The following is a 27,849-nucleotide window of genomic DNA, read 5'->3' as shown; positions in this document are numbered from 1 at the left end:
ATTGCCAGGGATTTCCCTATTTCCTTTCTTGAAGAGAGGAATTACATTTGCCTCTCTCCAGTCCTCAGGTACGACTCCAGTGGAGAGCGAGGATGCAAAGATCTTCGCAAGTGGCGAAGCAATTGCATTACTCGCTTCCCAAAGCAGCCGAGGACAAATCTGGTCCGGGTCTGGTGACTTGTCAAGCTTTCAAGCTTTTGAAATTAAAAAAAAATTGTCTCATGAAAATATCCACAAAGTGAAATATTGGTTTTTGACAATAAAGTGTGAAGCTGGATTAACACAGCAGGCCAAGCAGCATCTCAGGAGAACAAAAGCTGACGTTTCGGGCACAGACCCTTCATCGGTCTCGGCCCGAAACATCAGCTTTTGTGCTCCGGAGATGCTGCTTGGCCTGCTGTGTTCATCCAGCTCCACACTTTCTTATCTTGGATTCTCCAGCATCTGCAGTTCCCATTATCATTGGTTTTTGACAGTTACTTCTGGATCAAAAAGTGGAAGGAAGGTAGTCAGGTTGGGAAATGATATCAAAGTGGGATTAAAAGACATGTCCTGGAGACATCATAAGAAAGTGATAAAGTCTCAGACAAGACTCCTTCAGAAAAACTTCTTCCCACTGCCAGCACGAACCCGTCTTCATCCGCTCCTGAAAAATATATGCATGTAATGTGCAGTAATTGAAAATGAAAATTAACATTTTATCAACACTCCCCATGTCATCATTGTTGGTGAAATATAATTTCTAACCCAGACCCTTCTCTCACTTCACCCTGGCGCATTCTGTGTGGTTACAGCAGAGGCAGGGACAGGATGTTCATACCCCTGCTCCCACTGTTCTGGGTCTCAGTGTTGTACGGCTACGAAATACTGTTTTATCTTTACCAAAGTTGAAGAAACCTAAACCTGAGCCTGAGGGTTCACTTCCAGTCAGGAACAGGTCATTGATTTACACTAATCTCTGATTTGAAGCACATTTCCAGCATTCACCGTTGTTCTTCCTCTGACTCTAAACCCAGGTGGAAACGAGATTCTGTTCCGTGTCATGGAGCTGTGAGACATGGAAGACAGTAGCTGGGACACATTTCTTACACACAGCAGGATTAACCCACACTGTGGCTTGGCTGTCAATGAAGAGAGACGTGAACGAGTAAAGTGCCATCTGACCCCATCAGTGTGAGCCTGAAGAATTTGCCCCGACTAAAGCTCTGTTGCTGTGCACGATTCCCCCACCCCCCACACTGAGATTGTCCTTTCTGAGCTCCGGGAGCTGTTCAACCCTCAGGACAAATACAACATTACACAGTGATAATGGGAACTGCAGATGCTGGAGAATTCCAAGATAATAAAATGTGAGGCTGGATGAACACAGCAGGCCAAGCCGCATCTCAGGAGCACAAAAGCTGACATTTCGGGCCTGGACCCTTCATCAGATTACACAGTGATGTGTTTGAAGCAAAGCTGACTTATTTTACATTTCTCTCGCATACTAAACTCTAGTTCAATTTTAGGGTTATAGCCATCATCAGAAACAAACTGCAAATGTCAGAACAAAAGTAGCAGAAAATTACAGCGCAGATCAAGGGCTTTTTTTCATTCATTTGTGTGATGTGCTTATTGTTGGCTGGCCAGCAGCATTCACCCTTGGCCCATCGTGTGTGTGTTGGCTGGAATAGAACGAGCCAGGCTTTACAGCTTTCTGGCCTCATCATTGAGATCAACAATATCAGACTGTGAACTCTGCCCCAATTTGTTTACATTTCTTGTTTCAATTTGTTTCTGAGTCCACTGCACACCTGGCTCCAGGCACATCTTTTGTTTATTTGTTTCTTTTCCAGCCCTAACTCCATTCCCTGCAGCCTTGAAGGATGAATAGCATTTCTGCAATTTAATCTCTTCTGCCTTCCCCCCGTGACATCTGCCTTTTGCCCTTGTCTCACCCCGACCTTGCTCAGAATCTGTTACATTTCTGGACCCAGGCCTCTGTCAACTCTTTGCGCCCCCGGGTCAGAGTTTTAAATTCGCTTCCTCCAGAGAGAAACTGAAATCGTTGTGGCTGCAGCTTTCCCCAGATTTTACTTTTGGAAACAAAAACCATGAAATTGTTTCAGAGTTTAGGTTTTTTGAGCCTTAATCCACAATCTCGCTTCTTTAGAGCTAAACTGTGATCATCCCACAGTCCAAAGTTGCAAGTTAGGTGGATTGGCCGCACTAAATTATCCCCGAGTGTGCAGCTTACGTGGTTGGGTTAGCTGCGGTAAATGTGGGCTTGTGGGGAGCAGGGTGGGATAGAGAGCTAATGCAGACTGGATGCACTGAATGGCCTCTTTCTGCACTGTTAGGATCCTGTGATCTTAACCATTTGTGATCATGGTCACATTTTCCTCATGACAGCCCACACATCACCATGTTCATTCAGCTCAAGCTTTCATGTTGCCTTCGTGTTTTGAGAAGCTCTGTTGTTGGAATGGGAGCTTTCTTTGATGTGGCCTCTCCTCATACTTCCGCCCACTTCCCAGTTCCCTGCGTTAATTCCAGCTTTCTCTCATTTTCCTAAATGGGGTTGTTGAAGAGCTCAAAAGGCGAGTGGACTGAAATTGAGAAATTAAAGAGTCAGAATGAAAGAGGAAGTGGAAATAATAAACAGGTTTGGTAAATCCCAGGGGAAGGAGGAAGGGTCACAGATGCTTCCAGACCTGCTGAGCTATTCCAGCAACTTTGTTTTTGTTCCAGGGGAATGAGGCGCCAGGATCCTCCTGCTGTGACTGTTCACACAGTATTTTTTACTTAATGTGTGGGATGTGGGTGTCCCTGGCTGGGCCAGCATTTCTTGCCCATCAGTAGTTGACCTTGAGAAGGCGGTGGTGACCTGCCTTCCTGAACTGAGTCCTCCTGCTGAGTGGTGACCCGCGATGCTATTAGGGAGGGAATTCCAGGATTTTTACCCAGCGACAGTGAAGGAACGGTGATATATTTTCAAGTCAGGAAGGTGAGTGACTTGAAGGTGTGAGAGATTAGAAATGTTGTTTCTGCAGATACGGGTGAATGGTGGGGTCTTGCAAAAGAAGAACATTATAGTCTCAAGATTTTGTAGCAGAAGTTTATCATTAACCAGAGATTAGATTCTACAAAGATGGCAGTTAGCACAACCAGAAACATTCTTTCTGCAGACAAGGACATGGTAGAGATAAGGGTGTTGTAGCAGAGGCTTATTTATGCAAACCTGACGATTCTCACCTACAGCATATCTAGCGCTCTTTAGGAGAGCAAATAAGGATTGCAGTAAACAAGGGAATGGGGCCTTCGGCCGGCAGTAAAGGGAACAATAAACAAGGGCTGTCCGACAGGATGGGGAATGATCGGATTAGACCAATGGGAGCAGGGAGGCGTGATTCTGCAACTCGTAAACTGTATAAGAATGTTTAACATGCTTTGTAGTGTGTGCCTGTCTAGCAGACACCCTTTCTTGCAAGATCGTACAGAATAAAATTGTTTTGTTTCCAAGGCTTTGTCTCAGGCTGAATTTGTGAGCAGGGACTGTTTCTCACAATTGGGGGTTCGTCCGGGATCTGACACTCCGACCGTTCGACACTTGTGGGACGACGGGGAAGGCGCGCCTTGCCGATTTCGGCGATCTGCAACTCCCTTGGTTGTCGTTTGCGGTTTGGGCGAGTGCGATCTGGACTGGGAGACCCTGGAAACAAGACAGGTTGATGCAGCGTGTCTGGTCGGGTAACTCTTGTGCACAAGACCCAGGTCAGGAAAGGTCTTAAAGATCTGTCCGGGCGACCCGGGGAAGCAGCGGTATTTGCTGCAGGTATTGCCGTGGGGACGTACGGGAAAGAGTTGTAACGACCAGGTAACTCCGTGCATGGGCCAAGGTAAGAAAACTGACCTTTAAGTATTGCCTTGGTGGTCGGGACGTACGGACAGTACGGGGAATTGGCGAAATATAAAAAGAAAATAATTGGCCTGATTAATTGGACGAGTAAGGTGTCTGCCTGATTCGAGCACCCAGCCTTAGGCCGGTTGTTAAGAGGGGAAATCCCCCACGCGAGTGTTAGGACCCTGAAGCGGGCGTGGAAGAAGGCGCCACTGAATCTCGACAAGATTAATTAAATTAGCAACAATGGGAGGCAAGGGGAGCAGCGATCGATCTGCAAATAACGCCAAAGAGGAATATATTCTGCCCGACAGCCCTTTGGAGAGAATGTTGGGCAGTTGGGAATACGGCTCCCGGACGCGGGAGAAAGGCAAGACGACAATGATAAATTATTGTTGTTTTGTTTGGTCTAGAGAAAGCATTGAGGTACCTGTTATATTTTGGCCCAAATATGGATCCGACGAAGATTGGCTGTGCCAATACCTATATATATATATACATCAATCAGAAAGAACCATTCAGTCAGAAAGAGTCAGATTCTGCGGCTTGTTGGATAGGTGTGCGAAGGTAGGACTATATCCTATGAGTGCAGAAGGATCAGGGGGAGGACAGGGAAAGGACGAACAAGAAAAACCACAATGGGATCCCCTAACATGTTTGCCGCCTCCATATCCCACTCCTCCCCACTGACGGACGTGAGTAGCCTCCACAACCAGCCCACGGCCCCAGAACTAACCCCAAACACCTGAAAAAGAGACGAACTCTGAGGTAAAAGACGTGGAACCTAGAGGGCCCAAAATTACACGATCTACCACACGTAAAGGAGGGGCAGAAACAAAGGAAAAGGAAAAATTATACCCTTTAAGAAGCAAGTGTTAATAAAAAAGCAGTTTGACAAGATTTATTGCACACAAACTGCAGAAAATGAATGTGGAAAAGATCTCTTTCTGCTTGAGGCTGCTTTTTTTTTGGAAGGGGTGCTGTATTTCAGTTTTCGCTTGGAGAATTTGATCTTGATTTGTATTCTTGAAAGACTCTGCTTTGTATTTACGCTGTTGGACTGGAGTAAATGTTACTTAGTAAAGCGTGTACAAATTTGCGAAAATCCCACTCTGGGAGTTTGCACATTCTCCCCATGTCTGCGTGGGTTTCCTCTGGGTGCTTCGGTTTCCTCCCACAGTCCAAAGATGTGTAGACTGGGTGGATTGGCCATGCTGAATTGCCTGTTGTGTTCAGGGATGTGAGGGTTATAGGGGGATGGGTCTGGGTGGGATGCTGCGAGGGGTGGTGTGGACTTGTTGGGCCGAAGGGCCTGTTTCCACACTGTAGGCAATTTAATCTTAATCTTAAGGGTGGTCCCGATTGGGGAGGGTGAAATTGCGTATGTGAACGCTCCCTTAACCAGTAGCGAAGTTAGGATCTTTGAGAAAGAAATGAAAAGTTTAACAGAGGATCCAGTCGGTCTGGCCGAACAATTAGATCAATTCCTAGGACCCAATTTATATACCTGGGGAGAACGGATGGCAATTCTAGGAACCCTATTTTCGGGGGAAGGACGAGGTATGATTAGGAGGACGGCCTTACAGGAGTGGGAAAAAAAGGCACCCAGCGGGACTAAACGTAGTCCCGCCAGATCAGAAATTCCCGAATGCCGATCCTCATTGGGACAATAATGATAGACACGACAGAGCATCAATGCGGGATCTGAGGGAAATGGTAATATTGGGAATTAAAGAGGCAGCACGCAGATCACAAAACTTTGCTAAAGCTTTCGACGTATGACAGGAGAAGGATCAAACTCCTTCTACATTTCTTCAAAGGCTCAAGGAGGCCACAAGGAAGTATTCGGGGATGGATCCCGATGATTCGGTTGCTCAGGGACTCTTAAAGGTCCAGTTTGTAACTAAACCGTGGCCAGACATACAAAAGAAATTACAGAAAATAGATGAATGGAGTGAGAGACAGATATAGGAATTACTACGCGAGGCACAGAAGGTATATGTAAAAAGGGAGGGCGAGAAGCAGAAACAAAAAGCAAAAGAATGATGGTCGCCGCCATTAAAGAAGTGACAAAGAAAGAGAGAGAGACAAAGAGAGGAGGTAGATACCAGACGCGGGAGACGACAGGCGGGATGTTCCCGTTGTGGAAGAGTGGGACATTTTTAGCGGGAATGCCCAGAGTTAACACGGGAAAGGGAAACGGTCTCCCTAATAGCCCTCCATGAGGATTAGGGGAGTCAGGGGTTCCTTCCTCCTAAGGCCCACCGGGAACCCTTGATAAACTTAAAGGTGGGACCTGAAGGGGAGAAGGCAGTATTCTTGGTGGTCACCGGTGCGGCACGGTGGTCCCTAAGTTTTATACCTACTGGTGTTAAATTGACTAACGAATATCACAGGGTTTCCGGAGTAAAAGGCGAAGGATTCCCAGTGCCTATTTTTGAGCCAACCCTAATTAGAAACGATGATAAGGAAGTAACAGGACAATTACTATACATTCCCGACATTGGGAGTAATTTAATGGGTAGAGATTTGATTATATTGCTGGGCTTAAAAATTGGGGTAGAGAATAGTGCGGTAGCTGTAACAATGGCTACGTTTACGCCTAGGGAAGAACAACAAATCAGTCCCGATGTGTGGGTGAGAGCTGATAACGCAGGGCACCTAACTATTACCCCGTTGGTGATCACACTGACTCGAAACGATGAGACGGTTCGAGTTAGACAATACCCTATATCCTCTCTCCTTATGAAATGATGTTTGGATTACCTTTCATGGGTGGAAAAGCGGAATTACCAACTGTAAAGTTCAATGATAAGTTTTTAAAGAACTATATTGTAGCGCTCGGTTCTTCTTTGTCTGTCCTGAGGAAGAAGGGTCTATTGACCCAGACACCTCCACTAGAGTTCGCAGTACATCAGACACGATCGGGTGATTGGGTCCTGATCAAAACCTGGAAAGATACCAAACTGCACCCAAGCTGGGAGGGACCGTTCCTAACCCTCCTGACTACTGAAACAGCTGTCCGTACTGCTGAGAAAGGGTGGAGTCATCACGCTCGTGTTAAGCGTCCGGTCGACGCTCCTTCCCCTCCGGCAGAGTGGCAAGTTCATTCTACAGACAACCCTCTGAAAGTCAAACTGAGCAGAAAGAATGAACTGAACTGATATGAAAGACTATCAAGTATTGGTTAGAAATTTTGTATTGTCAGCGTTGCGCGAACTCACGCCTCCCGGGTATTTACAGGGTTAGAGAATAGACAGATCGGGGTTGGGAAGCTGAAATGAGCAGGCAGCTTTATGTTGTTACGATAATATTGGCGCTAGTTGCCAAGGGGGTTGGAAAGAATCATTTTACCGCGTTAAGTCACAATTATGCTAGAGTAACGGGGTGTACCGACTGTTGGGTATGCACTGCGATCCCACAACATGGAGAATCTGGAATCCCTCTCACGGTAATACCATTTACCAATAGAGAGGAGTACGAGGCACAACAATTTGACTTGGGCTCAAATAATACAAAATGGAGATCTGAAAGGGGTGATTATAAATTCACGGGATGGTTCCCATAACCGGCTCCGAAATCCCCGGGTGCTATCGATGGCCTTAGGGTTTCCCCACCGAAAGGAGTAGTCAATACCACTTGTTTCTGCCATCAGAATGACAGCGCACCCTTCCAGTTAGGAAACTCATCTTGTGTCGCCACCAGCCAAGCTACTGGCACAAATGTACCCCACATATTGAACGGGGCATATTGGATATATGGCCTAGAGGCGTTTCCCTTTATCCCCGGGGAAAGGTACATTCGGGTGACCAAATGCGTAGGAAGCGTAGAAATGAAGATTTTGATCTAACACTGCCTCAAAGTCAGAAAGGCTGGAGTGGCTGCTGCTACCTTGCCTATGTAATCCCCCATCGGAGGCTGTTAGATAAAACCCCAGAAATAACTCAGAATGGGCAGGGAGCGAAGCGGACATCCTGAGAAGTAACCGAAGGGGATCGCTTCCACTGGACTTTGATACCTATGTATGAGACTGCCCGAGTAGGAAGAGAGATACAAAAGTTGGCCAACAGTACTGCCGATGCGTTGGCCGAGACCCAATCCCAAGTGGCGGCCATAACGACCGAAATGATTGCCACCAGGCTAACGGCTCTTTAGAATAGGATGGCTCTAGATTGTATTCTGGCAGAGAAAGGTGGTACCTGTGCACTAATTGGGGAAGAATGTTGTACATACATACCTGAGGTTTCCCATATCATTCTGGGAATGGGGGAGTTGGGGATTACCTGGTTGGGGAGAGTGGTTGGTTAATTTGGCCATCTATGGATTATTGATATTAGTGGGTCTGGTGGTGGGGTTTAATGTCCTCAAATGGATACCGAGCCAATTAATGACGTCTCTAGGGGAACGAACCCTAGTACATCACCAGATGCTTTTACAATCAGCAGATGGTCTGCAACAAAGAGAAAGTCAAAGAATGCTTCTAGACTTCAAAAAACGAACATCACAAAGAGTGGTTTAAGGGCTAACCGTGTACAAGATTGTGAACCTCAACGCCAGCAAGCGTAAGAGGGCAGAGAATGGGAAAATGAATTTTAAAAAAGGACCTTAATTAGTGCAGAAACAACAGTTTGAGAAAAAGCAAAAGGGGGAATTGTGAGAAATGAAACATGCTGTTTCTGCAGGTCAGGATGAGTAGTGGGATCTTGCAGGAGCAGAAAGTCACAAGATTTTGTCGCAGAAGTTTATCATTAACCAGAGATTAGGTTCCGCAAAGATGGCAGTTGGCACGACCAGAAACATTCTTTCTGCAGACAAGGACATGGTAGAGATAAGGGTGTTGTAGCAGAGACTTATTTTTGCAAACCTGACGATTCGCACGTACAGCATGTCTAGTGCTCTTTAGGAGAGCAAATAAGGATTGCAGTAAACAAGGGAATGGGGCCTTCGGCCGGCAGAAAAGGGAACAATAAACAAGGGCTGTCCGACAGGACGGGGAATGATAGGATAAGACCAATGGGAGCAGGGAGGCGTGATTCTGCAACTCGTAAACTGTAAAAGAATGTTTAACATGCTTTGTAGTGTGTGCCCGTCCAGCAGACACCCTTTCTTGCAAGATCGTACAGAATAAAATTGTCTTGTTTCCAAGGCTTTGTCTCAGGCTGAATTTGTGAGCAGGTACTGTTTGTCACAAGGGCATCATCAACCCTCACTGTACACCAGCAAATGCACACTGGGGAGAGGTCATTCACCTACTCTGTGTATGGGAAACAATTCAGTCAGTCATATAGCTTGAAGAAACACCAGTGGGTTCACAAGTAACTGCAGTAATTTGATTTTTCATTTATTTGTTCGTGGGATCATGGCATCAGAAGCTCAGCAAGCTTTTATCGTCTGTTCTGACTGCCCAGAGGATGGTTCAGAATCAAAATAATGGTTATAGCATGGAGTCACATGGAGGTCAGAATAACAATGGTTCCCAGGCCCAATGGCACTGAGTTGATTTTCTGGTCTCTTGTCCTGTTTCTGAAGCAATAGGGAATAAATTGTTGCAGTTGATTTAAAAGTGAAAGACCAAAATGAGTTTTATTCTGATTCAGCATGCCCTGCTGTTTTCTCCGTTGTTATTGCCAGTCTCATGGCCCTCACACCATCACCTGTTCCAGAGGGTGTTACAGGAAAGGGGGGATGGTTAACCGCATCTGGTCACTCAAAGTGTCAATTGTCCCAAAAGGGTAACTCTGATTTCTTTCAGAGATGCTGCCAGGCCTGCTTAGTTTTACAGCAATTTCTGTTTTTGTTTCTGAATTCCCTGCATTTGCAGTTTTTTTGAAATGTTTTTCAATATTCACCTTGACTGTTTCAAAGAAGCCTCATTGATAGGTTTGGTGGGTTTTAGAAATTGAAAGTTAGGCCACAGATAAGGCAATGGTCTCATTGAATGGCAGATCAGGCTTGAGGGGCTGAATGGTCTCCTTCTGTTCCTATAAAAGTATTCCATCTGCAGCTTGTGGCATTATTTTCCCTCACGACTCACTTCACATCCGTGACTCTTACACTATATGCTATTACTGGCTGAACAAATCTCCTGTGTTTGAACTAATTCTGTTATTATTCAGCGTTTCATCTTCGCCTGCCCGGGTGTGACTCTCGTCAGAGAATGCTGTCTCTCCTGCAGAAATTCACCAAAGATCCTCAGGCAGCAGTTCAAGAAGGCAGCTCACCACCACCTTCCCAAGAGCAACTTAGGATGGGCAAGAAATGCTGGCCCAGCCAGGGATGCCCACATCCCATACATTAATAACAAAAATATTGTGCGAACAGTTACAACAGGAGGATCCTGGCATCTCATTCCCCTGGAACAAAAACAAAGTTGCTGGAAAAGCTCAGCAGGTCTGGAAACATCTGTGACCCTTCCTCATTCCCCTGGGATGTCCCAAACCTGTTTATTATTTCCACTTCCCCTTTCATTCTGACTCTTTAATTTCTCAATTTCCGTCCACTCGCCTTTTGAGCTCTTCAACAACCCCATTTGGGAAAATGAGAGAAAGCTGGAATTAACGCAGGGAGCTGGGAAGTGGGCAGAAGTATGAGGAGAGGCCACATCAAAGAAAGCTCCCATTCCAACAACAGAGCTTCTCAAAACACAAAGGCAGCATGAAAGCTTGAGCTGAATAAACGTGGTGAGGTGTGGGCTGTCTTGAGGAAAATGTGACCATCATCACAAATGGTTAAGATCACAGGATCCCGACAGTGCAGAAAGAGGTCATTCAGTGCATCTAGTCTGCACTAGCTCTCTATCCCACCGTACTCCCCACAAGCCCACATTTCCCGCAGCTAACCCAACCACGTAAACTGCACACTCGGGGACAATTTAGTGCGGCCATCCCACCTAACTTGCATTTTTGGACTGTGGGAGGATCACAGTTTAGCTCTAAAGAAGCGATATTGTGGATTAAATCTCAAAAACACCTTAACTCTGAAACAATTTCATGGATTTTGTTTCCAAAATTAAAATATGGGGAAGGTTGCACCCACAACGATTTCAGTTACTCTCTGGAGGATGAGAATTCAAAGCTCTGACCCGGGGCGCAGTGAGCTGACAGAGAAAATCAAACATCACTTCGGCTTCATAGCAGAGAGAAAAATTACATGGGAAATGTAACAACTAGTTATACTGCTCTTGAGCCAGGTTGGAGTCAAACCTACAATTTCCTAATCCGTCGTGAGGCGTGTTATCCATTGCACCACTGACCCACTCCAGTGTGTGGTTTTTCACACTGCAGTTATGGTGTTAATGCGAACATGGTTAGCAATGGTAACATTCACATCATGAACTACCAGCAAAGTTCATCACTGTCACTTCTTCAGTTCACTGGCCCAGGCTTTGTGATGCAACGAGTTTCACTGGGAAAGAAAACACGTTTGTCCTCAGGGAACTGCCATTCACCCGACCCAGCTCAGCCATTCAATGAGATCACTACTGTTCTAATGAATCTCAGCTTCATCTTCCTGCTTTTTCCTCCATAACATGAGGAAAGCTCAAGCCCAATCTTGACCCAAAAAATCAATTTCCTGCTCCTCTGACGCTGCTTGCTCTGCTGTGTTCATCCAGCTTTACACTGTGTTATCTCAGATTCTCCAGCATTGGCAGTTCCGACTATGATTCGCGTTATTTTTCACAAGTTTACATTACTTTAATGGCCTGTGTGCGTTTGCAGAAAATTGAATAATATGAAAAGAGTGAAAAAGCCCTTCCTGCAATTTAATCCAGGGCAGAGACAACGAAATAAGAGAATTCAGAGAGTGAAAATATTACCTCCATTTCCCCCTGCACAGAAATCTCTCTTTGCCAAGTGAATATTTGTCGCATTTTTTTTATAATTGAAACATTCTCAAGGACACATCCTCCCTGAATCCACCGACATCTGTGCTGCCAAAATACTATTTTCTTTAGATTAAAATTGCTTTCCCAAATCCTGATGTCCGAGTAACCTTTGGTCCATGTCAATTAAAGATGCTCCATGCACTAATTGCCATCCCCATTTCCCCATCTTTGCGACTAGTCCACTATGCTTCTCTGGTTCTGGAGGTGAGAACTGGGATTATATGGTCATTTGCAGCAATGGTTACTTCCTTGTGTGAGGGAACTTGTAAAGTAACCGATGTTAAACGGCATTTCTTTTTGAAAAATGCATTTTCAATATTTTCCTGCACTATTCCCGAAGCATGTTATGTTTTGAAATTTCAGCCTGGAACAGACTCAGTGACTGACCCTGCCAAAAGGTCTGGGCCACCAAAGTTTAAAGTTTCACCCCACTGTGAAACTTTACAGTGTGGGAAAGTTGCTGTTTCGGGTCGGGACCCTTCTTCAGAAATAGGGGAGGGGGAAGGAGGTTCTAAAATAAATAGAGGGGGCAGCGGTGATAGAAGGGAGCTAGTGGAGCAGATCGGTTGGGAGAGAAGACGTACAGGTCAAGGAGGAGTGGTTGAAGCTGGTATAGGTGAGTGTAGGGTCGAGATTGGTCAGTGAGGTAGTAGGAGTGGCTAGCCAAATCTTTCTCTCTCTCTTTATGTCTCCCTCTGTATTTCTCTCTCTCTGTATCTCCCTCTCTCTGTATATGTATTTCTATCTGTGTATCTCTCGCTCTCTGTCTGTATTTCTCTCTGTATCTCTCCCTCTGTATCTCTCTCTCTCTGTGTATCCCCCTCTGTCCCTCTCTGCCCCCACCCCACTGTCTCTACAAACCACCCCCCCCCCCATCCTCTGGCCCCTCTTTCCCCAGTCCCTCTGTCTCTATCTCCATCACCCTCTTTCTAAGCCCCCTCTCCAAACCCCTCCTTCCCTCTCTGCATCCTGCCTCTCTCCACACCATTCTGTCTAAAGCCCCTGCCCACATCAACTCTAACCCCCTCCATCTACTGCCATCTCTCTCTAATACCTTGTCACACTATTTCCCTCTCTCTGTACTCCCTCCCCTTCCTCTTCTCTGTCTTTCTTTGTCCTCCTATCTCTGTCACCCTCTCTTTCTCCAACATGTGTTAATAAGTTGTTGCAAGAAGGGAGTGTAGATGGGTTCACAGGACATTGGTAGGAGAACAGTGGAAATGTGTTGACAGGCCATTGCTGGCTTACCCGAATGGGGACGGGCTTTTGCTATTGGAAAAGTGTGCGGATGTTTCACAGGTCAGTGCTGGGGTAACAGAGTAAAAATGCAGTCACATTCCTATGGTGGGGGAGCAGGTTAATAAAGGGCTCACAGACCTTTTCTAGGGGATCAGATTGGGGGATGGGCTCACAGGAAGTCTCTGAGGGAACGGAGTGGGGATATTTTCACAGGCCTTGTTGGAGGAACAGGCTTTTCCTGGGGCACAAGAGTGGGGATGGGTTCACAGTTCATTTTTAAGGATTGGCTCACAGGTCACTGCTGGGAGAACAGACTGAGGATGTGGTCTCAGGCTGTGGCTATGTGGACAGAGTAGGGATGAGTTCACAGGCGATTGCTCAGGGAAGAGAATGGGGATGGCTTCACAAGCTGGAACGAAGAGAACAGAGGAAGGATTCGTTCACATGCTGGTGCGATGAGAACAGTTTGCGGATTATTCATAAGTTGTTGCTTGGGGTACAAGGGAGATGTGGTTAGTGGCAGTTGCTGTGAGATCACATTGGGGATGGATAAGGGCATCTTGCTTGGGGACAGAGAGGGGATGGGTTCGCAGGTTATTGCTGGGGGAACAGATTGGGGATGTTTTACAAGCTGCTGCTGCGGGGACTGCATGAGCATGGATCAATATGTCACTGCAAGGAGAAAAGCATGTGGATGTTTTCACCAGCCAATGCTCGGAGAACTGAGGATGGATGGGTTCAGAAGCTGTTGCTAGGAAAACTGGGGATGCTTCGAAGGCTGTTTCTAGGACAACAATGGAGATATGTTGACAGGCCATTACTAAGGGAGCAGCGTGAGGATTAATTCAAAAGCAATTGCTGTGAGAACAGTTTGGGGATGGACTGACAGGTCATTGCTCGAGGAACATATTAAGGATTGATTCGCAGGCCAAGGCAGCAAAAACAGAGCGGGGATGGGTTCATAAGCAGTTGCCAGGAGAACAGGTTGGAGGTCGGCTCAAACATCACTGCGAGGAGAACAGGCCACAATTAGGGTAACAACTTTAGGATGGGTTCATAGGTCATTGCAGTGAAAAAAAAAATGTGGGAATGGGTTACCATGTTTTGCTAGGGGGAAAAAATAGTAAGGATGTGTTCATTTGTCATTGATAGGACAAAAGTGCCAGGACAGTTTTACAGGCCATTGCTAGGAGAACAGAGTGGGTTTGGGTACACAGGCAGTTGCTGGGGGAACAGGATTTGGATGTGTTAACAGGCCATTGCTACAGGAACAGTGTGGGAATGTGTTCACAGGCTGTTCTTCAGGCAACAGTGTAGTGATGGGATAACAGGCTATTGCTTTCAGGCTAATTTGAAGATGGAGTCATAGGTAACTGTTAGGTGAACAGATTGGGTTGCATTCACAGGCTGTTGGTAGGGGAACTAATTGGGGACAGACTGACAGGCTGTTGCTAAGGGAATAGGGTAGGGATGGGTTAACAGGCCATTGCTAGGGAACAAAGTGTGGGTGGGTTCATGGGCCGAAGCGAGGGCAATATAGAGCAGATGGGCTCACAGGCTGTTGCTAGCAGAACAGACCAAGACGGGTTCACAGTCCTTTGCTGGGGCAACAGAGTCGGAATGGGTTCACAGGTCATTGTTCAGTGGAAAAATAGGGACGATATTACATTGCTGTTGCTCGGGAGACAGTTTGTGCCCGAGTTCACAGGCTGTTGTTCGGGGAACAGAGTAGGGATGGGTTCACAGGCCATTGCTACAGAACCGAGTGGAGACGGGTTCACGAGCCATCGCTAGGGAAACATAATGTGGCTGGGTTCACAAGTCGTTGTTCAGGAACAAGAATAAGTTTGCGTTCAAAGGCCATTGCTAGGGGAACTGAGTGGAAAGGGTTAACAGGCCATTGCAAGGGCAACAGACTGTGGGTGGTTTCAAATGATGTTGCTATGGGAACAGTGTAGGGCTGAGCTCAGAGGCTGTTGCTAGGGGAGTACGGAGGGATTGCATTCACAGCCTATTACTCGGGGAACACAGTTGGGATGCGTTTACAGACCAAAAAGGCTGAGGCAACAGAATGGGGACGGGATCGCAGTCGTTTGTTAGAATAGAGTGGGATGGGTTCACAGGTCGTTTCTCATTAAACTGTGTAGAGTTGTGTTCACAGCCTCTTGCTAAGGGGATACATTGGGGGCAGATTCACAGGTCATGGCAGGAGAAAAAAATGAGGATGGGTTCACAGGCCATTTCTAGCTGAATAGAATGTAGTTGGGTTCAGGGGTCTTTGCTTGGGGAACAGTGTGGGGATGAGTTCAGGGGTCATTGCTAGGGGAGCAGATTGGGATTGGTTCACAGGTTGTTGCTCGGGGAAACGGAAGCATTTTGTTTCACTGGGGCTCCTAATCCTTGGCTAGATTACTTCCTGTTTTTTCTTGTGTACAATATAAAGCTAAACCAAGACAACACTGTTTCCCAATTTGTCACCATTTTAAATTGGGGCATTCTGTTTTCTTTTTCCTTTTCTCTTCTTCCTGCAAACAACAAAGAACAAAACGACAAAGGAGCCTGCACCAATTCCAAACCTTCCACAGACCCACTACGTATCTGCCACATGGGGTTTCCAGCCCTTAGTTCGCCTCTTGCTCATGTGTCTGTCAAGATACACCTTAAACATTGCCAACATGCCTGCGTTCACCGCCTCCACTGGCAGTGTGTTCCAGGCACCTGCATACCTCTGAGTGAAACAATTCCCTGCATCTCTCCCCTCTCACTTTGAACCTCTGTCCTCTTGGAGTTGACCTTTCCAACCTGCAGGAAAGCCTCGGGCTATCCATCATATATATGCCACTCATAATTTTGTAGACCTGTCAGATCACCCCTCAGCCTCCGTCCTTCCACACAAAACAAACCGGGTTTATTGATGCTCTCCTCATAAGGAAAACCCTCCAGACCAGGCAATGTCCTAATAAACCTTTTCTGCACCCCCCCACCCCCGCACCCCCATGTTGTTCTGGTAGTGTAGCAACCAGAACTGCGTGCAATATTTCAAATGTGGCCTGGCTGCAGTTTTGTACAACTGGAACATAACTTGCTAAGTTTTATATTCAATGCCCTGACGATGAAGGCAAGTGTGCTGTATGCCTTCTTGAACACCTTCTCCATCTGTGTAGCCACTTCCAGGGATCTGTGTGCCCAGACCTCTCTGCCTGTCAATGCTCCTCAGGGTTCCGCCACTTATTGTATAATTCGTCCCTGAATCTGATCTTCCAAAATGCATCACCTCTTATATGTATGGATTAAACTAAACCTGCCATTTTTCTGCCCAAATATGCAATCTATCTATATCCCACTGTATCCTTTGACACTCCCCCTCACTATCTGCAGCTCCACCAATTTAGGCATCATCCGCATCTTACTAATCAGACCTACATTTTTCTCCAGATCATTTATATCTATATTACGGACAACAAAGGTCCCAGCCCTGACCCCTTCGGACACGACAAGTTGCTGATCTCCATTCCGAAAAACATCACTTCCACCCCTACTGTCTGTCTATTGTGGCCAAGTTAATACATAAACTTCTGTATTAATTTAGCCAGCACACCCTGAGTCCCGTGAGACTCTATCATTTCTGACAACTTGCCAAGTGATCCCTTATCAAATGTTGTACTAAATTCTACGTAGACAGCATCCAACATGAATCTTATTTCACCGCATTGATTCCTATCTGCCAATGTTTTAAATAGAATTCACACAGCAAAGTAGACAATATGATGGGATGTAGCAAACCCTGTTACACTCATACAGTGTGAGAGTCACAGAGCTGTACATTACAGAAATAGATTCTTCAGTCGAACTCATCCATGACAACCAGAAATCCTAAACTGATTGAATTCCATTTGTCAGAATTTCACCCAGATCCCTCTAAACCCTTCCTACTCATGGACCGATTCAGATGCCTTTTAACTGTTGTAATTACACCAATTTCTACCACCTCCTGTGGCAGCTCATTCCAGACACACACCACCCTGTGTAAATTTTTACTTTTGGCCTATTTTAAATCTTTCCCCTTTCACCTTAAAGCGATGCCCTCCATTTTGGCTCCTCTGTGGAATCGGCCTTGGCTATGCACCCTATCCATGCCGCTCATAGTTTATCTACTTCTATAAGGTCACTCCTCAACCTCCCACACTCCAGGGAAAATAACCTCACCCCATTCAGCCTCCCAATACCTCAAACCTTCCAACCCTGGCAACATTCTTGTAAAACTTTTCTGAACCCTTTCAAGTCTCAGAGATAATCCCCTCTTGCAGGAAAACCAGATGTGAATGTCGTGTTCCAAAAGTGGCCAAAGCAATGTCAGTACAGCCACAGCATGACGTCCCAATGCAATACACTGACCAAGAAAGGCAAGCATACAAAATACCTTCTTCATTATCCTGTCGATCTGTGGCTCCACTCTCAAGGGACTAAGAACCTGTACCCCAAAGTCTCTTTGTTCATTAGTACTCCCTATAACCTAACCGTTGAATGCACCAGTGCTGCCTTGACTTGCCTTACCAAAATTCAGCACCTAGACCGTAAGACATAGGAGTGGAAGTAAGGCCATTTGGCCCATCGAGTCCACTCCGCCTTTTAATCATGGCTGATGGGCATTTCAACTCCTCTGACCTGCACTCTCCCTATAGCCCTTGATTCCTTGCGAGATCAAGAAACTATCAATCTCTACCTTGAAGACATTTAATGTCCCGGCCTCCACTGAGTTCCATGACAATGAATTCCACAGGCCCACCACTCTCTGGCTGAAGAAATGTTTCCTAATTTCAGTTTTAAATTTACCCCCTCTAATTCTAAGGCTATGCCCACAGGTCTTAGTCTCCCCGCCTAATGGAAACAGCCTCCCAGCGTCTACCCTTTCTAAGCCATGCATTATCTTGTATGTTTCTACTAGATCTCCCCTCAACCTTCTAAACTTTAATGAATACAATTCTAAACTCTACTGAATACACCTCAAATTGATCTAAATTAAATTCCATCTGCCACTCCTCAGCCCATTCGCCCATCTGTTGTATTCTGATATAACCGTCTTTGCTGTCCACAACACCATCAACATTGGTGTCATCTGCATCACAGTCGAGAATTCAGGATTGTGTCTTTGTATCTGTGTGTGTACCTGCGTGTTTGTGATGGCCGGGGGAGGTGTGATGGAGACAGTTTAGACTGAGATTAACTCTGCATCCCTGCTTGCATTATGGCTGTCCTTCAAAATTTTAATGTGACATCAAGAGAGCTCCCTGTGCAATCCCTGTCCTGGGAGTGTTTGATACATGAGATTTAAAATGATATTTTGTGCTTGTTACAGAACAATCTCATGTTTATATCTTTATATAAACATCTAGTATGTTACAAATTTACATGTTTACATATATTCGGTGTGTGATTAAAACCCTGAAAGTGTTTCCGGCGATTTTTAGATATTAAGGTGATGATGCTAGTTCTAGGTCCAGTAACAACAAGAAACTTTTTTCTCCGGCTATCCCAACAGTTTCCATTATTCTCTTGAAAGCTTCAACCATCTCCCATCTTTCTAACTTTAAGCAATACAGTTGTGAACAAACATTAAAATGGCTTAGTTTGAGCCTCCCCAATGCCCCTCATTCACACCCTCCCCTCTTCCATTTTCACTCGCCCAATATTCCTCTTAACATGTTTCATTGCCTCCCAGTTTTGCCGCTCTGTCTACCTCCCAGAAGTGTGTTTCCCAATTTTGTCCCACCCTCACAGTATTTTACCACATCTACATATTTTATGCTCACCAAAACAATATTGCGCCCCTCAGATATTGCACTGCCCCTGCACAAATATTTTGCCCCAGACCTACCAAAATTGTTCCCCAAATATTGTGTTTCCGCCAAATATTACCCCCAAATTTTGCCCTCCATCCCAAGATTGGAGCTCACCCCATTTGTGTCTCTCAAATATTGCCTCACCCCACACAGATTTTTGTGCCTAACGCACATAGGGACAGATGGTAGGAGGGGACAGAAGGAGCCAGGGACAGTCAGAGGGAGAGGGAGGAAGGAATAAAATGGAGGGACATGGACACACAGACGGAGGGGGTCAGACGGAAAGTGGGAAAGAGAGTTGGACAGACAGCAGGAGAGGGAGGTAGGGAGGGAGAGAGAAAAATCGAATAAACAGAGGGTAAGAGAAAGAAAATTTGAGAGGAGAGAAGAGGCACTGACAGAAGGAGAGAAAAGCCATGGGCAAGAGAGACAGACAGAGGGGGATAGGGATGGTCAGAGGGAGGATCTTAGTGCAATAATTGTTCAGCAACTCTCCTAGCACTGAGTATAAATATACTCCCAAGGAGAGAGACAGGGGTAGAAAGACACAGGCAGACAGAAAAAAAAAATCCCCTGGGAGGGAGAGAGAGAGAGAGGGGGAGGGGGGAGAGAGAGAGAGAGAGAGAGAGAGAGAGAGAGAGAGAGAGAGAGAGAGAGAGAGAGAGAGATTCAGTGTAGGATTGACACAAAGAGAGATCAACAGACAGAATGAGAGAGAAACAAAGGGATGAATAGATTGATTTGTTGTCACATGTACTGAAATACAGTGAAATCTTTTGTTTATGAGCGGTACAGGCGGATCCAGACAGAGTCAGCATGGTTTACAAAAAGGAAGTCACGCTTGAGGAAAACGTTTAATTTAGAAAAAAAACACGAACCCAATCACTGTAACTCCTGGGAAACTCGAGCTGCAACTCACAGCACTCGGTCCCCACTGAAATCAACTGATTCACAACACTCCGATTTTGCATTTCTTTTTGCTTCTGTCCCTGTCTCACCTTCACCTCCCTCAGCCCCGCTAGATCCAAGGTCAATTCGTGCTCAATGCCAATGCAGGCCAAGGGCAAATCCAATGTTTGCCTGGAATGCGAGCAGGAGGAACATAAGACACAAGGTGTTACAACGTGATGGGGTTGTCGATGACAGGTTAGAGAAGCACAAGGATCTCATCTTCCTTATTCTCGCATGTACTAGTTAGTGAATGTGCTCAGTGCACATTACCCCTTCTACATTCATCAGTCTTGTGCTTGTGTTTAAGTTTTGAAAATGGCTTTGAACTTGAGACAAGTGGAGATGTAACAATCTTATGGTATTCAGCGGCACGAAAATACCAATCAGGCTTTTCAAAAATGGGTGTCTTCTGAGTTGGTGAGCCACATGAAAGAATGAGAACTGTTTCACTGGGGGTCTCCATGTCTACTTTCAAAGTTTGCTCAAAGTAATTAGACACTTTGCTGAATTTGTAAGTTTATCGGGAGTAGTGCTGGAATACAGAGAAATTGCAAAGATTAGTCATTTGTTAAAAAGAAGTTGCAAGAATATATCCAACTGTTACAGACAAGTCAATTTACTTTGGTTGCTTGGAAACTTGTAGAGGAAACGGTGAAGGCAAAATGACGAGTCACACAGACAGAGATCAGTCAATTCATGAGAAGGTGCCATAAATTTCTCAAGGAAACATGATGTTAGTTAACTTGCTGTTAATGACCTACTTTTTCTTTTGAACATGTGAAATGTGGGGTTGATCAGAGGAAAACAGTTCATGCACATCCAAGACTTCCAGAAAGTATGTGATTCAATGTTACAGAGCTGACCCGTGAGTTTATGTTTTTGGGGAACATAACTACAATAACAATACATGTACAAAATTAGCTGAGAGAAAGGGAATACATGGCTCATGGATATTTTTCAGGATAGTTGAATGAATCTATTGAAATTCCCTCAGTGGCACAGTTAGGACCCTTGTTTTTCCAAATGTATATTAATGTGCTAAACATAGGACTACAGGGGATAGAATCGATATTTGTGCATAAGATAGGATTCAGAAACAGAGAAAAATGTGAGCAGAATGGTCCAAAGAAGAACAACACAGCAAAGGAACAGGCCCTTTGGGTCACCAACACTGTGCTGACACATGATGCCTTTCTAAACTAAAAACCTTTTGTCCCTGTGCAATCCGTATCACTTTATTCTCTGCCTAATTATATATCTATCATATCCATCTCTACCACCTCCTCTGGCAGTGTATTCCAAGCACTTACAACCCTCCGTCTAAACGCTTGCCTCTTACATCTCCTTTAAACATACACCCTTTTGCCATAAGCTGAGGTCCCCCAGTAATTGACATTTCCACCTGAGAAAATACTTGACTCTCCATTCAATCAATGCCTTTCGTAAATTTCTGGAAACTTGTGTAAAGTTAGTGGGGTGTGTGGATCAGAGGTGGATGAATTTCAATGTGGAGAAGTGTCAGGTCATACATTTTGATGGGATGAATGTACATCAGCAATATAAAATAAAGGGTACATCTCTAAAGGGGTGGTAAGGATAGAATGACCTGGGTATATATGTGCATAAGTAAATGAATGTAGAAGGACAGATTAAACGAGAATTGACTAGACCCTACGATATTGTGATTTGTTATTAGTGCCTTTGAGTACAACAACAAGGTGGTTCTTTCAGATTTCTCAACGGCAATGAACAGGGTTTTGTTTCTCGGTTTCATTCAGACACATTAGGATTGCAGCAAGAGCAAGTGGCCAATTGTCTGGTTGGGTGGATGGAGGAGCCCGGTTTATTCATATGAAAATCCAGGATAGAAACTGAGCCCTGAGCAGACACCATCCTCAAACTGAGTGACTGCTGGCCACGCTGAGGGACAGGGTACTGCAGGGAGGATAGTCAGCCATCCTGAGCCACGATGAGGGGATCTTGTGAACATCTGTCCTGGGCTGACGGATGGATTTTTGAAATTCCTTTTACAGAGCTCAGAGTGGTTGGTACACACAGCAAAATTCAAATCAAGTGAAATGATTATCTGTTCTGAACGGCTCGCTCTGGCTGACAGAAATTGATCGTACAAACTAACTCGTAGAATTTTCAAAGGGTAACCTCAGTTACATCACCCAATTCCAAAGGATTTCCTCAATTTTGAATCTACTCTCTGAAAACTTTCCAGCTGCAGGTCCCAGCAGATTTTAATATTGAGATCAATAAGACTGTTTCAGCACTAAATATTTTTAATGAGTCACTGATAATTTAGGGTTTTTGTTTTTGTGCTCTGTTATTTGGGAGAGGTTCCATGTCTCTGCATCTGGAGTGATACCTTTACTATGGGATCTGAATCCATGTTCGTCTATTGCTCTCTTTCACTGATGTTTGATGACTAGCATTGGAATGGTGGGCAGAGGGCACTCTTTCTGTGCTGTAAATCTCCATAACTCTGTCCGTCTGTATGGCTTTATGACCCTTGTTTTCCTTGATCATCTCTCTGCCATTATCGAACTTCCACTGCCTCCAATCATGCATGTAATTTAGATTCTGTTTCGGGCTACACATTTACTGTGTCTTCTCCCACTGCCCATCCCCTCACTATGTGCGATATCAGCATGACGTTCCCACATTATCTTCCATAGGAATTGTTTCTTAATTGCAACAGTCCACCTGTTTTCCACTTCGGAGGTAATATTGACAATCACATTCTGCACCATTCCTCACCTCTACCTAAAGGTTAGTAGATTTTGGCAAATAGCATTTGCTTTTGTCTCTTCACAACAGATAATGCAGTGAACAGAGCCAGCCAGCTTTTGCTTACAGCATTCAAAGATTAACACTGCCCAATATTAGATATGATTCTGAGATTGAAGGATATTTGATTAATAATTCTGACCATGTTGAGTACTATGCTGGCACCAATTTATAAGATTGGCAGATACCTTTCAGTTTGGCACAGACAAAAGGACTGGAAGCTACATATATTAGTCTGTATGCTCTTTGTTCTTTGCAAACATTATGAATACATATAGCAAACTGTACATCCTTCAACTCAATCAGAGAGGGGCCAGCCCTTCGAGTTCAGGTCTCCAGTAATGCCTTGAAAATTCAGAGTCAATCTGTCTGTGTGAAATTTAAACAAAGTTTGGTCATCATTTAACTGGTGCATTTTTCTTTACAATGCCTTGACCAATCAATCAGAGTCTATTATTCACCCAGTCAGCAGTCAAGTCATAAGGCATAAACTGTTTGTTCCCTTTCCATTGGTGCTTATTATGAATGAAAATGTGCAAAACAAGAAGCTTTGATGAAATTTGCTTTTTCAATCACAATGTTGGACATTATTCAACTGATGTACATTGTTGCGGCTAGGGCTCTCTCACAATGCTACCATGCAAGGCCTTATAGATGATTATAAAGGAACAATATGAATTGTGATCGATTCATTATTTAAATAAATAAAAAGAGGACAGAACTGTGAACATCAACCCCTTTATAGAATAAGCTTTGCAAAGGATAACATTGAGGAGCTAGGAAAGGGCCAGAAAGTTAAACAAATACTTTTCAATCCTCACAGTAAGGCATGTTTACAACATTAAAAAAAACAAGTAGTTCAGCAGCAAAAAGGGGAGGAACGAACCATAATAATGATCAGAAGAGGAAAAAAGTATCGGGGAAAATAATAACCATTGACAAAGAAAATAGAAGTAGGCTGTTTGGTCATTCAAGCCTGCTCCACCATTTAACGCCATCATGACTGATCATCCATCTGTTCCAGCTTTCTCTCCATACTCTGATCTCTTTCACCCCAAGTGCTTTCTGTGGCAGATAATTTCAGAGGTGAGGAAATTACTTCTTATCTCAGTCCTAAATGATTTAGCCCATATCTTTAAAGTTTGACCCATGGTTCTGGACATCCTGTTTATTGAGAACAGCCTTCCTGCGTTTATCCTGTGTAGTCCTGTCAGAATTCCTCTGTTTCTCTGAAAAGCCACTCTTCTGAACTCGAGTGAATACAGTCCTAACTGATCCGGTCTATCTTCACATGTCAGTCCTGTCATCCCAGGAATCATTCTGGTCAACCTTCATTGTACTGCCTCCACAGCCAAAACATTCTTCCACAAGAATAAAGAGACAAAAACTGCACACAATAATCCAGCTATGGTCTCACGGAGACCTGTGGAATTACAGAAGGACATTCCTGCTCCTGTATCTGAATCCTCTCGCCAAGAAGGCCAGAAGAAATTAAGTTGTGCATGGGACAATTGAAAACAAAATGTAAGTTTTGTGTTAAATACAAAGCTAATTTATTTGAATTTTATCCAGAAAATAAACCCCTATAATTTGAAGGGAAGTCAATTTAACATCAGTAGAAACAGACAACAATAAAATGTGTTCATTGCCAAATACATTTAATAGCAAAATGCAACCACTGTGGTTACTTGTGAATTGTTTCAGGGGGCCGGATGTTTGAGTGAATCCCTTCCCACATTCAATGCAGGCAAACGACCTCTCTCCAGTATGACATCACTGGCATGCAATGAGGTGAAATGATCACCTGAACCCAGTTTGAAAGTGAAAGCACTGGAATGGTCTCTCACTTGTGTAAACCCATTGACGGATCATCAATTGTTGAGAACTTTTAAAGCATTTTCTGCAATCTGAATGTTCAGGGTTATTTCAATAATGTGAGCAAGTTCATGGGGGTTAATTCACCAGAATCTTTATACTATTTCCCACATTCTCTTGTCAGGATGAACTTGCTGGTGTTTCAGCAGGTACGATGATCTGGTGAATCCCTTCCTGCACTTGAAGCAAGTGAATGGTTTCTCCCCTGTGTGGATTCATTGGCGCACAGTGAGGTTACACATTTATCTATACCCAGTACCACAGTGGGTGTATCTTCTTGGTCTCTCATCATTTCAAGCACTCAGCAACCTTTGTGTGAAAAACTTGCCTTGCTTATCTCTTTTACACATTCCCCCTGCAGCTTGAACTTGTGTCCCCCAGTAATTGACCCCTCTGCCCTGGGAAAAATACTCTCATACATTCCACTGTAGCCAATGTCATTCACAATCATATAAACTTCTCTCAGGCCACTCTCTCAACCTGCTGTGTCCCAGTATAAACAATCCAAGTCTTTCCAACCTTTCTTCAATGCTAATCTCCCCCATACACTGCAACATCCTGGGAAACCTTTTCTATACCCTCTCCAAAGCATCCACATCCACATGTGGTGACCAGAACTGGATGCAATATTCTAAGTGTGGCCTAACGAGAGTTCTACAAAGCAGCAGCATAACTTGCCTGTCCATATCATCAATGCACCTTTCAATGAAGGCAAGCATGCCAAAGGCCTTTTATACTAAATTATCTAACTGCACTCTCACTTTCAGTCGTCTGTGGACCTGCACACCCAGATCCTTCTGCATTTCAATATTCCTAAGAGTTCTGCCATTTACTCCATAATGTCCACCTGTACTTGACCTTCCAAATTGCATCACCTCACACCTGTCCAGATGAAACTATATCTGTCATCTTTCTGCCCATAACTTCAACTGATCTATACTCTGCTGTATCATCTGACAATCCTTCTCACTATCTGCAACTCTACCAATCTTTGTATTGTCTGCAACCTTACTGATTAGACCAGCCACGTTTTCTTCCAAATTATTTACGTAGGCTACAAACAGTAGAGGTCCCAGCACTGATTCGTGTGGAACACCACTAGTGCAGCATCTTTCCACTGCTACACTCTGTCTTCGATGCTAAACCAGTTCTGTATCTCTCTCTCGCTCATGTGACATCATCCTTTGTACCAGTTTGCTCTGATGAACTGCTGCACCGTTCTAATGAAGCTCACAGGACCTGAAGGCACAGCAGCTTTCTTTCAATTTGACACTTTCCAACCTTCCAGATTGAATGTGGAATTCTGCAGTCCCTGCACAATTAAACAGTTATAACAATCGGGAAAACTTAACATGTAAATATGTTGGTACTGACATCGTGTTCAGACTGTTACTGCTCATCCTCAATTCCCTACTCAGTGGAAATAGTTTCGCTGTAACTCCGCTATCAGTCACAAAACATTGATCAAAAATATTTCTCATTAATCAATTTCCAGGGATACCTCTCTCATAGTGAAGTGATGTGTTTGAGCAGAAGGGATAGGAAGAGGCGATAACACAACATTAAACAGTGTGCAGAGTCTGAGGGATTCACATGCACAGATATTTGAAGGTAACAAAATAGATTAATTAGTCAGCAAAGGAAATGGGATCTTGACTGATTTCAAAAAAATAATGAACTAGTATTTGTGAGAAATATGCAAAGGTGTAGGCATAAAACAAGGGGACAGGACTGACTGGATTGCTCTAAAGAGTTGGCATGGGCTGAATGGTCTGCACTTTTTTTTTATATGTTCCTTCTCGTATTCTGAACCTCCAGGATAAGTTATCAATCAGGGAAATCTGTGCTACATCCACTCCACGGCTGTTAGATCGTTCCTGAGAGCACGTCCGAGAAATGGAAACAGCTAATCGAGTGCAATTAAACCACAGTTTAGTGTATCTCAATACATTTTCTGATATCTTACATATTTGAATGCTACCACATTCGTTTGCTGATAGTGGTCAGATCCTCATCAATCGCATTATTCTTTCGCAGTTTGGTTTGAGGTTCAAGTCTGCCACTGCTGACATTGATCTGCAAGATTGCAAAATTCATCACGATCAATCCAGGACAGAAATTCAGAACAGAAAAACAAACAAACGTTTCTCTTGGTTTGAATTTGCTGTTGGTAAATCCTGCCGCCGAACGCCAATACACATGGCGGCACCCATCCCGGCCCGGCAAACAAAGGAATTTAGCAATTCCCGACTTTCCAGACATTCAGCTATTCCTGACAAAACCGGGATCGGTATTTTCCAATTCAGTGTCGGTGGCTACTCTCAGAGTGGATAAAGCCTCTCTCCTCACTTCGTGGAATACTCACTCACGCGATTTCCAATTTTCTCCTTTCAATCCCTTATCACGCCTGTTCCACGTCCGATTCCTCCAGCTCTCCTTTGCCTCCGGTACTGCGCATGTTTGAAACGCAACAGATTGCGCATAAGCAAGTGGGCATATGCATTCCCGCCCGGAATGCTGGGAAAGAATGCTGCCATTGAGCAATGATATTGATATCACAAAGATATTCAGGAATATGCTAAGACAAATGATGATGGAATCTATTGATACAAGTGCACGGTTCCTTAGCATATTTCTGTCCTGGTTCGCATTAACAGCTGAACAAAGGGATGTGAACACACACTCAACGGGTATGGTGAACAAAATATATACCTTTCCTGTGTGGAATATTTGAATTTCGTCGCAAGAAGAATGCATTTACTGAAGATAAAATCATTTCAAATTTCGAAGCTGAATGATGCCATGTAGGAAAACTACATAAATGCATTCTCAAACTGAAGTCTGAAGAGTCTTCCTGTGGGGTGACAGTGCTGATATGCCAGTAAATTAAGATGTTTAGGCAAGCGTGAAATGTCATGCATGAGCTTCAGAACAGACTGAGATGTCAATCACTTCCTGTAAGGAGTTTCATTCTCAACATTCTTTGAACAAACAAAAGCAGACTCAGTCAACTAGAAATATTCAGCAACTGTTGAGAGAGAAATGCACTTGATATTACATGACTTCTCTGCATCAGTCCACAGAAGGGAAACATTAAGTCTTTTTCTTAAGCCAGAGATGTTATCATCCAGACTGAATATTTCCAACATCTTCAAAGAACTCATTTATGAATTGTACAATCGATTCATTTGTGGCTAGTATCTATTTATTTGTGTCCACACACAAGTGGAAATATCTTCCATGTTTAATCTGTCAGTCAGGCTTAATGCAGGAGTTAGATGACAGTTCCTACCACGAATCAAGTTAGCACTTCTATCCTATGTTTTAAGGCGTTACTTTTCTTTTTTGTTCAAAAAAAAGAGCATCCAGAAATATTCTTGCCT

At 44.3% G+C, this 27,849-nt stretch overlaps 1 long non-coding RNA gene across 1 annotated transcript; it reads right to left on the bottom strand.

The window, feature by feature from the left end:
• Positions 1–433: 433 nt before the first annotated feature.
• Positions 434–26,917, bottom strand: LOC132208673 (uncharacterized). The gene is made up of 3 exons (XR_009444804.1): positions 26,832–26,917; positions 26,433–26,542; positions 434–646 (listed from the first exon to the last, which is right to left on the bottom strand). It is a non-coding gene; the product is annotated as an uncharacterized LOC132208673 (long non-coding RNA).
• Positions 26,918–27,849: the final 932 nt, after the last annotated feature.

This window comes from Stegostoma tigrinum, unplaced genomic scaffold, assembly GCF_030684315.1.
Source record: "Stegostoma tigrinum isolate sSteTig4 unplaced genomic scaffold, sSteTig4.hap1 scaffold_50, whole genome shotgun sequence".
Classification (NCBI taxonomy): Eukaryota; Metazoa; Chordata; class Chondrichthyes; order Orectolobiformes; family Stegostomatidae; genus Stegostoma; species Stegostoma tigrinum.
This window is presented reverse-complemented; position numbering and strand designations above follow the sequence as displayed.